Genomic DNA, 9,634 nt, shown 5'->3' with positions numbered 1-9,634 from the left:
ACTCAGTCTCAGCCTTGGTGCCTCCTTGTCCCACTCCAGCTCTGCTCAGTGAGGTAAGTGTCAAGAGGGAAGCGCCACCTCATCACAAGACGCTACTGGGCACTTGTTATTCACCTATTCAGGGAAAATATCATAATACAGGAGACAGAAGCCATCTAGAGGAATGTCCACATTTTGTATGTACCGTATTTTTCGCTCCATAGAGCGCACCGGACCATAGGGCGCACCTAGTTTTTAGAGGGGGAAATCAAGAAAAAAAATCTTATTCCCCCCCCCAGCCCCAAAGAGCAGCGTACAGGCTGCGCGCAACCTCTCCCTGCCGGCGGGGTTGTGCGCGGCTATTGCACAAACCAAGACAACGAGCAGGATGGATCCCGCTCACTGTTTTGGCTTCCTCTTTAGCCCCGCTAAAGAAGCCATAGCCGTGTGCAGCCTCTCCCTGCTGGAGGGGCTGCGCGTGGGTATCCCTGAAGCCTCCCGGGACTCTCCTGGCTTCAGCGAAAGGAACCTGAAGCCTCCAGAACACAGCGGGAACTTGCGCTGCGCTCCGAAGGCCTTCAGGCGGCTATCCCTGAAGCCTGGAGAGCGAGAGGGGTCGGTGCGCACCGACACCTCTCGCTCTCCAGGCTTCAGCGAAAGAAACGTGAAGCCTCTGGAGCGCAGAGGGAGCACTCCCTCTGTGCTTCAGAGGCTTAGCGTTGCTATAGCTGAAGCCAAGGAGCCTGCATTTGCTCCATAGGACGCACACACGTTTCCCCTCAATTTTTGGAGGGGAAAAAGTGTGTCCTATAGAGCGAAAAATACAGTATGCTGTTGTCAGGCTTCAGGGAATTCTCTCCCTCCACTGGAGGCAGCAGGAAGCAGAGAAAAACAAAGAAGAGTTCTTACTAATGAGTTTATTCAATCATCACAACGAGAGACAAAGGAATGCAGTCTGTCTCCCGTCAATGGCATTGCTCCAACTGAGCTCCTCCTTTCCTAGCAACAGCACTTCCCCATATGGTGGTCTTCAGGAGCTAATTGTCTCAGAGTGCTTTGCTCTTGCACTCTCAATGAACACTGAGTTCTGGGAGAAGGGGGGTCAGAAATATTTTCCAGTGATAACCAGAGCTGGCTGCTCTGGCTCTGTCTACCTTGGCTCTGTCTCCCCACTCCCTTCTCCCAACACCTCCCAACTCTTCTGTTCGCCTATCTCTGAGCTGTGACCTTCCTCAAACTCCTACTGTAAATCAATACTGCCTTCCTCCTTGGAAGCTTCAGGAGAAGGGGGTGGCGATCTCCACCATTCCTCCTCAATCTTGTCCCCTTCAGTTCAGTACCTGACAGCTGTGGATGGTCCATTCCTGGTTCAATGGGTGGACAGAGCAGCCTTCTATGGGTGACGTTGCAAACCTTTGAGTGAGTACATGGAGGGGGTACTTCTAGAGCCATCGTTGTCACTGGCGGTGCAGATAGTCTCAGAAGTTACGAGTTGCTCTGACCAACTTCAGCTGGTGCACCAACTTTGCTGGAGCAATGGTTAGCAAGAGTTAACCATGACGTGGCTATGCAGGGAAATGATGGGGATCAGATGTTCAGAACCAGAGCAGAAAACCTGATTTTAAGATGTCCTCCATGTTGGACTACTGTTGGACACGAGGCTGCCTTCAAACACGGTTCAGAAGTTGCAATTACTGCAAAATTCAGGGGCCTGCGCGCTTGTGGTAGCATGTCATTCCCATTATGAAAAAGCTACAATGATTGCTAATTGTCTTCCAAGCACAATTCAAGGTGCATATGCTGATATTTAAAGCCTTGAATGACATGGGACCCAACTATCTGGGACAATACCTTGTCTTTGTCTTAGCTCAGTTGCTTAGAGCATGATGCTGATAACGCCAATCTTGTGGGTTCAATCCCTATGTGGGACAACATTGTAGGGATTTGGACATCCACAAGGTCCCTTTCAACTCTACAGTTCTATGATTCTCATGATAACCTGTCCCGTTTTTAAGATCAGCAAGCGAGGACCCCAGATGTAAGGCATAAAATCCCTCTGTAAGGGTTGAAATCAGCCATGTGTACCCTAGTGGTACTTTTACATGACATACATCTCACCACTGATATACTTCTCAACTCAACATTATATGATTTTAGAAGGAAGGTGAAGATATCTCTCTTTTGCCAGACTTTTGGAGGTCAGTTTTATAGAGTGTCCACTGCTATTTTATGGAAGAGGGATTTACTTTGTGCTGTTTTTACTTTGGATTAATGTTTTAATTGGTTTTGGAAATGTGTATTGGTGTGATTTAAAAAAATGTTTTATTTATGCTTTTCAGATTTATACATTTCACTAATTTTACAATCATTTTAGCATTTCACAACTTGACTTCCTTCCCCCTCGTTCTGCGGTTCCTTAAATTTATTTTTAATATCTTCTGCATATCCAAATTAACTTAATTTGCTCATTTATTCATCTACTTAAATATATACTCTTATCAAACCACAGGTTATTACAATAATCCTGCAAATGTTTTTATCTGTTTACAATTTATCTGTAAATATTCCATAAATTATTTCCATTTGTCTGTAAAAAGTTTGTTATCTTGATTTCTTATTCTTCCGGTACGTTTTGCTATTTCTGCATATTCCGCAAGTTTTTGTATCCATTCTTCCTTTGCTGGGACTTCTGCTTCTTTCCATTTTGGGGCAAGTAACAGTGCTGCATCTTAAAAAGACAGCATCTTAAAAAGTAGAGACATCACCTTGCCAACAAAGGTCCATATAGTAAAAGCTATGGTCTTCCCAGTAGTGATGTATGGAAGTGAGAGCTGGACCATAAAGAAGGCTGATCACCGAAGAATTGATGCTTTTGAATTCTGGTGCTGGAGGAGACTCTTGAGAGTCCCATGGACTGCAAGAAGATCAAACCTATCCATTCTTAAGGAAATCGGCCCTGAGTGCTCACTGGAAGGACAGATCCTGAAGCTGAGGCTCCAATACTTTGGCCACCTCATGAGAAGAGAAGACTCCCTGGAAAATACCCTGATGTTGGGAAAGATGGAGGGCACAAGGAGAAGGGGACGACAGAGGACGAGATGGTTGGACAGTGTTCTCGAAGCTACCAACATGAGTTTGACCAAACTGCGGGAGGCAGTGGAAGACAGGAGTGCCTGGCGTGCTCTGGTCCATGGGGTCACGAAGAGTCGGACACGACTAAACGACTAAATAACAGCAACAACAACAGTGCTGCTGTAGTAGCATACATGAATAAGTTTCTATACAGTTTCAGTATAGAAAATATATTGGTGTGTTTTAATATGTTCCCCACAGCCCTGCGATCTTACGCTGGTGCTCAGTATGAACACTGATAAATAAATAAGCCACTTATGCTTGTAAAAAGCAGTTTACAAATCTGGAATTGAGGTCAATAATCCTCAACTACATAGTTTCAGAGAAACAAGATGTGCTCAGAAATGACTGCTGTTCAATATAAAATAGTTTGCTCCATCTCCCTCATTTGGAAATGTGGACCATCGAGGGCACCTGGTTGAGGTATGGAATTCCAGCGCACCTGTGTACCGACCTGAATTCATTGCTTTGCACAGGTGTGGCCTGCCCCGTTCTTATCCAGGTAAGCTGCTGCAGCAACACTGGGGTGAGGAGGGTGACTCCACCCTGCCTCATAGTCCACTAAGGGAACGCAGTTTAGAAATATTTAAAATGGGGATGAAAACCTATTGCTCTCCAGGCGCTTTTGGGCTACAACTCCCACCATCCCTGACTGTTGATGAGTGCTGAAGTCCGCAACCACAGGTTTTCCATTCATGACTTAAAATAGTAGCAAGTATACAATGATGGTATTTGACCTCTGTAATGACTCCCCAGTATTAATTCTTATGAGATCTCACAAGTTCGTTATACTCCTGAATTTGCCCCTTCGGTTCAAAACCCCCCAAGACCTCCAGGGCCTAGAGGTGTGAATAATATAAAAATATTGTATATAAAACCCTAAAGTATCTTTAGGGTAGTTAAATGTGACTTTCCACAATATTAAACCTGCATTATTTCTTTATTTTCCTTGTACACACTTTTTAATTGGGCTCTAAATGACCCCTGTGCCCTTTTAGCAAAACCTTATTTTGTGTTGCTTTGTTTTGTTTTGTTTTTAAAAAGGGGGGTTGTTCCTTGGTGAGTCAATTGATCTCTTGTTGTTGAAGTGTGACGTGATACTGCTTAGTGGTACGTTTTGCACCTGAATGTTCTTTCGGGGTCATTTATAACTCCAAATCCTCAAGAGGGTTAATTATGAGGCTTGCCGATGCTCACGACTCCAGCTTTCAGCAATGTGCATGCAATGCTTTGAACCTTCTAAAGTGCTATATAAATGTTATGCATTATTCATAATCCATCCTATAGGAATACACAGCAACAAACATTTCAGGTCCCAATCTTGTCTTTCCCTAGCTGATGACCAGAAATCTACTTGGACTATTTGTAACCCAATCGCTTGATTTGAAACAAAATTTATCTTCAGCTGAATAGCTTAAACTGAGTCCGGCAAGTGAGGGAAAAGGCAGGGTGAAATCCTGATCCATTAAAGAAGCAGCACGCTATTTCTCCTGCAGATGCCAACGAAACATTCTTGCCTGGAAAGTGTTTGATCTTTATGTCAGAAAGATGAAAACATAAGCATTAAATAGATTTGATGTCAAGGTTAATTCTGCACATAGGCCTATTCAGCCATCGTGGAGATTGTGTTTCTATTATGTTTCTATTATTCTGTAAAATACTTCTTAGACAAGGAGTGTGTCAAATAGAATAAGATGTTTTTAAATAAGCAACACCATTAAACAAGGTTCTCTCCCCTCAAAAAAAGGGGGAGGATAATCTGGAATAATGAAATATTTTAGTGGCTATGAAATATGTTATCTAGGTCTGCCATCTGCTGGTAGAAATATATTTCAACTGTGCTATATTATTTACTATCAATTATGGAGAAATTTTGCAACGAGGTACTTATTTTGTGAATCTCTGGGGAACAAAGCTGCTTTTAACTGTACATAAGTCTGTGGTTCCATTCTTCCACTTTTTAAAGGCTACAATCCAAAATATACTTGCCGATTTATACAAGCCTGAATGACTGCACCTTGGTGAATATTTGACAATCCAAGCTGAATTTGGTGGGTATCACCATTCACTAGTATAAGTCCCCGCAAGTTGGCTGTTCTGACCTAGCTGCCTGACTTGTCCCAGGAAAGAAAGAGTGTCAAGGGACCACCAATTACTACTATAGTGGTGAAGATGTGGGAACAGCTTATGGTACTTCCAAAATACAAGGTCAAACTGGCAATGGCCCAGCCAGTGACTATAATGTGTTTTCTAAAGTGTGCTGAAATTACAGTAATTCATGGGGAAAGGACATGTTCAGGATTCTAAGAATGCAAGTTGAGCCAGTAAATATTCCTTGACATTCTTGGGATGAATCATCATTTCATCACCCTGACATCCAACTATGCTATCAGCCAAGCTATTGGTCAGACTGGGGGAGGGGGGAGGGAGGAGTTAAAGGGTCCATTGTTAAAATTTGCAGACCAAAGATCAGGGCAATAAAAACACACCATTCTACCAAAGTTAATGGCCCATTAACAACAGCTGGCGGACCCAACACACTGAAATTATTCGTGGTCCTGGCGTTCCACCAGCATTACTGCCTCGGAAGAAAATAGATCTGACCTTGTTGAAGTGGCCTTCTTCCTGTGTGGGGACCATGGCAACTGGCCTCATTGCCCCTGCCCCCGTATAAAGTGGCATGAAGCTTTGACAGAAGGAAAGACTGAAAAGCTGGAAGTTTTCACAATAGCTCCTTGCTGAAGCAGTAGGAGGAAACAGCTCATCTGGTAACTAAGCATGGCTATTTTTATTTTTATTTTACTATTTGGGGGCATTTTAAAAAATGGTTGCGATTTCTTTGGAAATTTTTTAAAAGATCAGTCAATTTCCATTGAAGGATCTATGGGAGCTGTAGTGGCCTGTTGTTGTTGTTTGTTGTTTTGATACCATCAATTTACAACCAAACCCCTCAGCTTGCCATCTCAACAACTCTGCCATTTCGGCAGCGAATGCACACAGCAGTGAAATCAACCCCCACTAATGTGTTGATATCAAATTGATTTGGGCCTAAACTTTAGCTGTGCTGTTCTGTTGCAGGAAAGGACATTTGTGCTGGGCTTGTGCGTGTGTATGTGTGTGTGTGTGTGTGTTTAAAAAAGCAATGTGACATCTGCCCAAACCGATAGCACACACTGACACATCCATTGCCTATTTCAATTCACCTGATGACAATTAAGTGACATTAAAGAACAAGCCCTCCTCAGATTCTAATTTTTTCTGACGCTGTGTTCAATATTGTAATAGATGGTGCCAATAGAAGTTTGCCTCACACAGCTTCTTCCCTTTCCTTTCTATAATCTTCTTTAATAATTGCCGCTGGAGCCATTCCCCTCCTAGAATGAAGGACAGGACAGAAAACAACACAGAAAAGTGAGAAGCATAATCTTTCTGGCTATCATTGCAGTAGGTGCAAGACCCAGAATTACTGATACAGCTACTTAAGATGGTGGTACTGAAATATATAGCTAAATCCTTGCCTGTACAGTGTTTCTTCCTGATGTCAGGAGAAGGCTGTGTCAAGGAGAGGTGTCCCAAACCTCTTCAAGATTAATCTGAACACTTCAGCCGGTGTCGCTTGTGTCCATCCTGTTAATTTTCAATCCCATTTTGTAGCTAGTGAAGCTACTCTGAATATTGACAGTTGCCTCCGGGGGACTAGCAGTATGCTCTCTTAGCAAGAAAGCAAGCGCAGCAGGGTTTCTGAAATATTTGCCAGTGCCACTGTAAAAATGCAGAAGGCAGCGACCTGTGTAACTACATATGAGGCAGTTATCCAAGGTTTCTATATGAGGGAATTCGTTTTTCTCTCTCTCCAACCCCCACCCTTCCCCCAAAGAAAGGTTGTTTGCAATTCAAATGTCGAAGACGCCATAGCAGAAGAGTCCTGGCCACAGAGCATTTAAACTACTCTGCACTTATGAAATTAATGTTATTTTTCATTTATGTACAGAGGTTGGTAACAGCAACAAAACGATTCTGCTTTCACAATTCTAGCAGTCACACCAAACTGCTATGCTTAACAGGCATGAAAATACCTGGGTAGATGTTCATATGACCCCCTGCTTAAAAGTGTTAATTAATTTTGCTGCTAGGTGTGGTTCTGACTCAGGGGAGGCCACCATAGTCAGAGGGGAATTGTATTGTCAAAAGCATCTCTCTCTCCATCTCTCTCCCTGGATGTGCCTTTAGAACAACAATGGGGAACCAATCACCTTTCAGAGGTTGGATAACAACTCTCATCCTCCTCAGTGGTCATTGATGGTGGTCCAACAACATGGCTACGTGTTCCCCATTTTTTATTTACAAAGTTCATGAAGCTCTCTACGCCCCCTCCACCTGCATCCAAAGGTTACCAGAGCCACATTGTATGAAGTTTAGTTTATGAAATTAGTTTATTTTTAAAAAAACAAATTCAACCCTATCTTTTCTCTCACCAGGACACCCAAGTGGAATCAAGAGAAACATCAATGGGTTAAAAGTAAGGGCAAAAGCTAAGCATTTAATGGGAATTTTTTACTTATACTGTGGTACCTCGGTTCTCGAACGTAATCCATTCCGGAAGAGAGTTTGGCTTCCGAAATGTTCAAAAACCGAGGCGCAGCTTCCCATTAGTTACAAGAGCTTCTTGCACTCAGCGGTAGCCATGTAACACATTCGAGTTTCGAAAAATGTTCGAAAATGGAAGCATTTACTTCCGGGTTTTCAGCGTTTGAAAACCAAAATGTTCAACCACTGAGGCGTTCAGGAATCGAGGTACCACTGTATATGCATTTATGGTATATATTGCTTAGATGAAGAACTGCATTGTAAAATGCAAAAACAGTGCAAATATCAAAGGATGGCTGTTTCATGTTGCATATTGTTTCAGAAAGTGCAGATTTTATAGGTCCCAACTGAATCTACGTTCTCCCCCAACCTTAACTGTAAGTGAATATTTAAGAATGCATATTAAAAACATCAGGAATCCCTGTTAAAATCTTCCAAATTCTGAGTAGAAAAGCATATGAATTCCTATGTCAAAGAAAAACATACTTTCTCAAAGACAGTAAAACTGTCTAATATGCAGAAAATGTAATTTTTGTATGCACCGAAGTTAAGACTTATGTAAAAGTTTGCATTTGCATAATAGAGAAATTTACATTACGCAAGAGGTTGCAGTCTAGATGAAAGCAGAAGACTGATGTTTTTTCTATTTCACAGGGTTAGGCTACCTGATGACTCATAGACAGAAACCTGAGCTGCAGCTCTCTCACAGCTAGAGAGGAAATTTAAGAAGTCAGTGAAGGCTAGCTGTAATAGGTGCAGCTGCAGCTAAGCTCCACAGTGATGAAAAAACCTAGGATCTCTCTCTGGGACCAGAGAGAGGAAAGTTTACTAAACTGTATAAAGGACTGAACCATTTTGGCTGGTACCTGAGAGCAACTTGTTACTTTATTATTTTGTAACATTTATCTTACTGTAACTAATATTTAAGATTATTCTGCAGTAAAGTTTTGAAACTCATTCTTGTGGTGGAGGGATTCATTTCTACTCTTAACAAGGTCCAAATCAGGGATTCTACTGAACAACTCTAAGAAGAAGTATGTATTTACAATATTTTGATAGCCATGTCTATGATTGTTACAAAAATAGTGTCTTTTACTTTTAAAGTTGGTGTTTTAGTCCATCATCATCATCATCATCATCATTATTATTATTATTATTATTATTATTATTATTATTATTATTATTCCCTGCCCATCTGACTGGGTTTTCTCAGCCACTGTGGGCAAATTCCAATACGTATAAAAACATAATAAAACATCAAACACTAAAAACTTCCTGATACAGGGCTGCCTTCAGATGTCTTCTAAAAGTTGTGTGGTTCTTTATCTCCTTGACATCTGATGGGAGGACATTCCACAAGCCACTGCTGAGAAGGCCCTTAAAAGTTGCATTCCACTTTCTGCCACAATTCTTCTTATTGACTGTAACCCCTGTTAAGAAACACGTTTAGAAAACATAAGGTACCCAGTATGCTTTGTCTTCTTGCCAGTAAAAGGGAATTTCTTCAGCAATGCATTCAGTAGTTGCTAGTGAAGCCGTTTGCTTTTGATAGCAGCAAACCTGTATGTACTGGAGACTGTACGTTCATTCAATACTACATGTGCACTGTCCAGGTACTTGTGCACATGGTTATGCAGGTTGTACACTCCTTGAATGTAAGGCGTGAACATCCCTGTGAACACTTTTCAATTAGACTTTGTGAGAACCAAGAATGGGACAGGTCTGCAGATCCTACGTAGGCACTCAGTCTGAGCTAGGCCAGTATAAATGCAACAGGTGCTAGGTCCTGTTTCTGCCCAGCCAATGTTATGCCTGATTTATCTTCCCAGAAATGGAGAGTCAGAAAGTGAAAAGTATGATGGAGAATTTACGTAATGGGAATCATTAGATGTGCAAGATCTGTGATTGGGTTGAGTCTCCTAGCTTAACTTTCTTC

At 42.1% G+C, this 9,634-nt stretch overlaps 1 long non-coding RNA gene across 1 annotated transcript; it reads left to right on the top strand.

The window, feature by feature from the left end:
• Window positions 1–5,563: 5,563 nt before the first annotated feature.
• On the top strand, window positions 5,564–8,655 carry LOC310761774. Its single transcript, XR_014547711.1, has 3 exons — window positions 5,564–5,879; window positions 7,590–7,630; window positions 8,353–8,655. It is a non-coding gene; the product is annotated as an uncharacterized lncRNA (long non-coding RNA).
• The last annotated feature ends 979 nt before the right edge of the window (window positions 8,656–9,634 follow it).

This window comes from Podarcis filfolensis (assembly GCF_964270895.1).
Source record: "Podarcis filfolensis genome assembly, chromosome: 4".
Classification (NCBI taxonomy): Eukaryota; Metazoa; Chordata; class Lepidosauria; order Squamata; family Lacertidae; genus Podarcis; species Podarcis filfolensis.
This window is presented reverse-complemented; position numbering and strand designations above follow the sequence as displayed.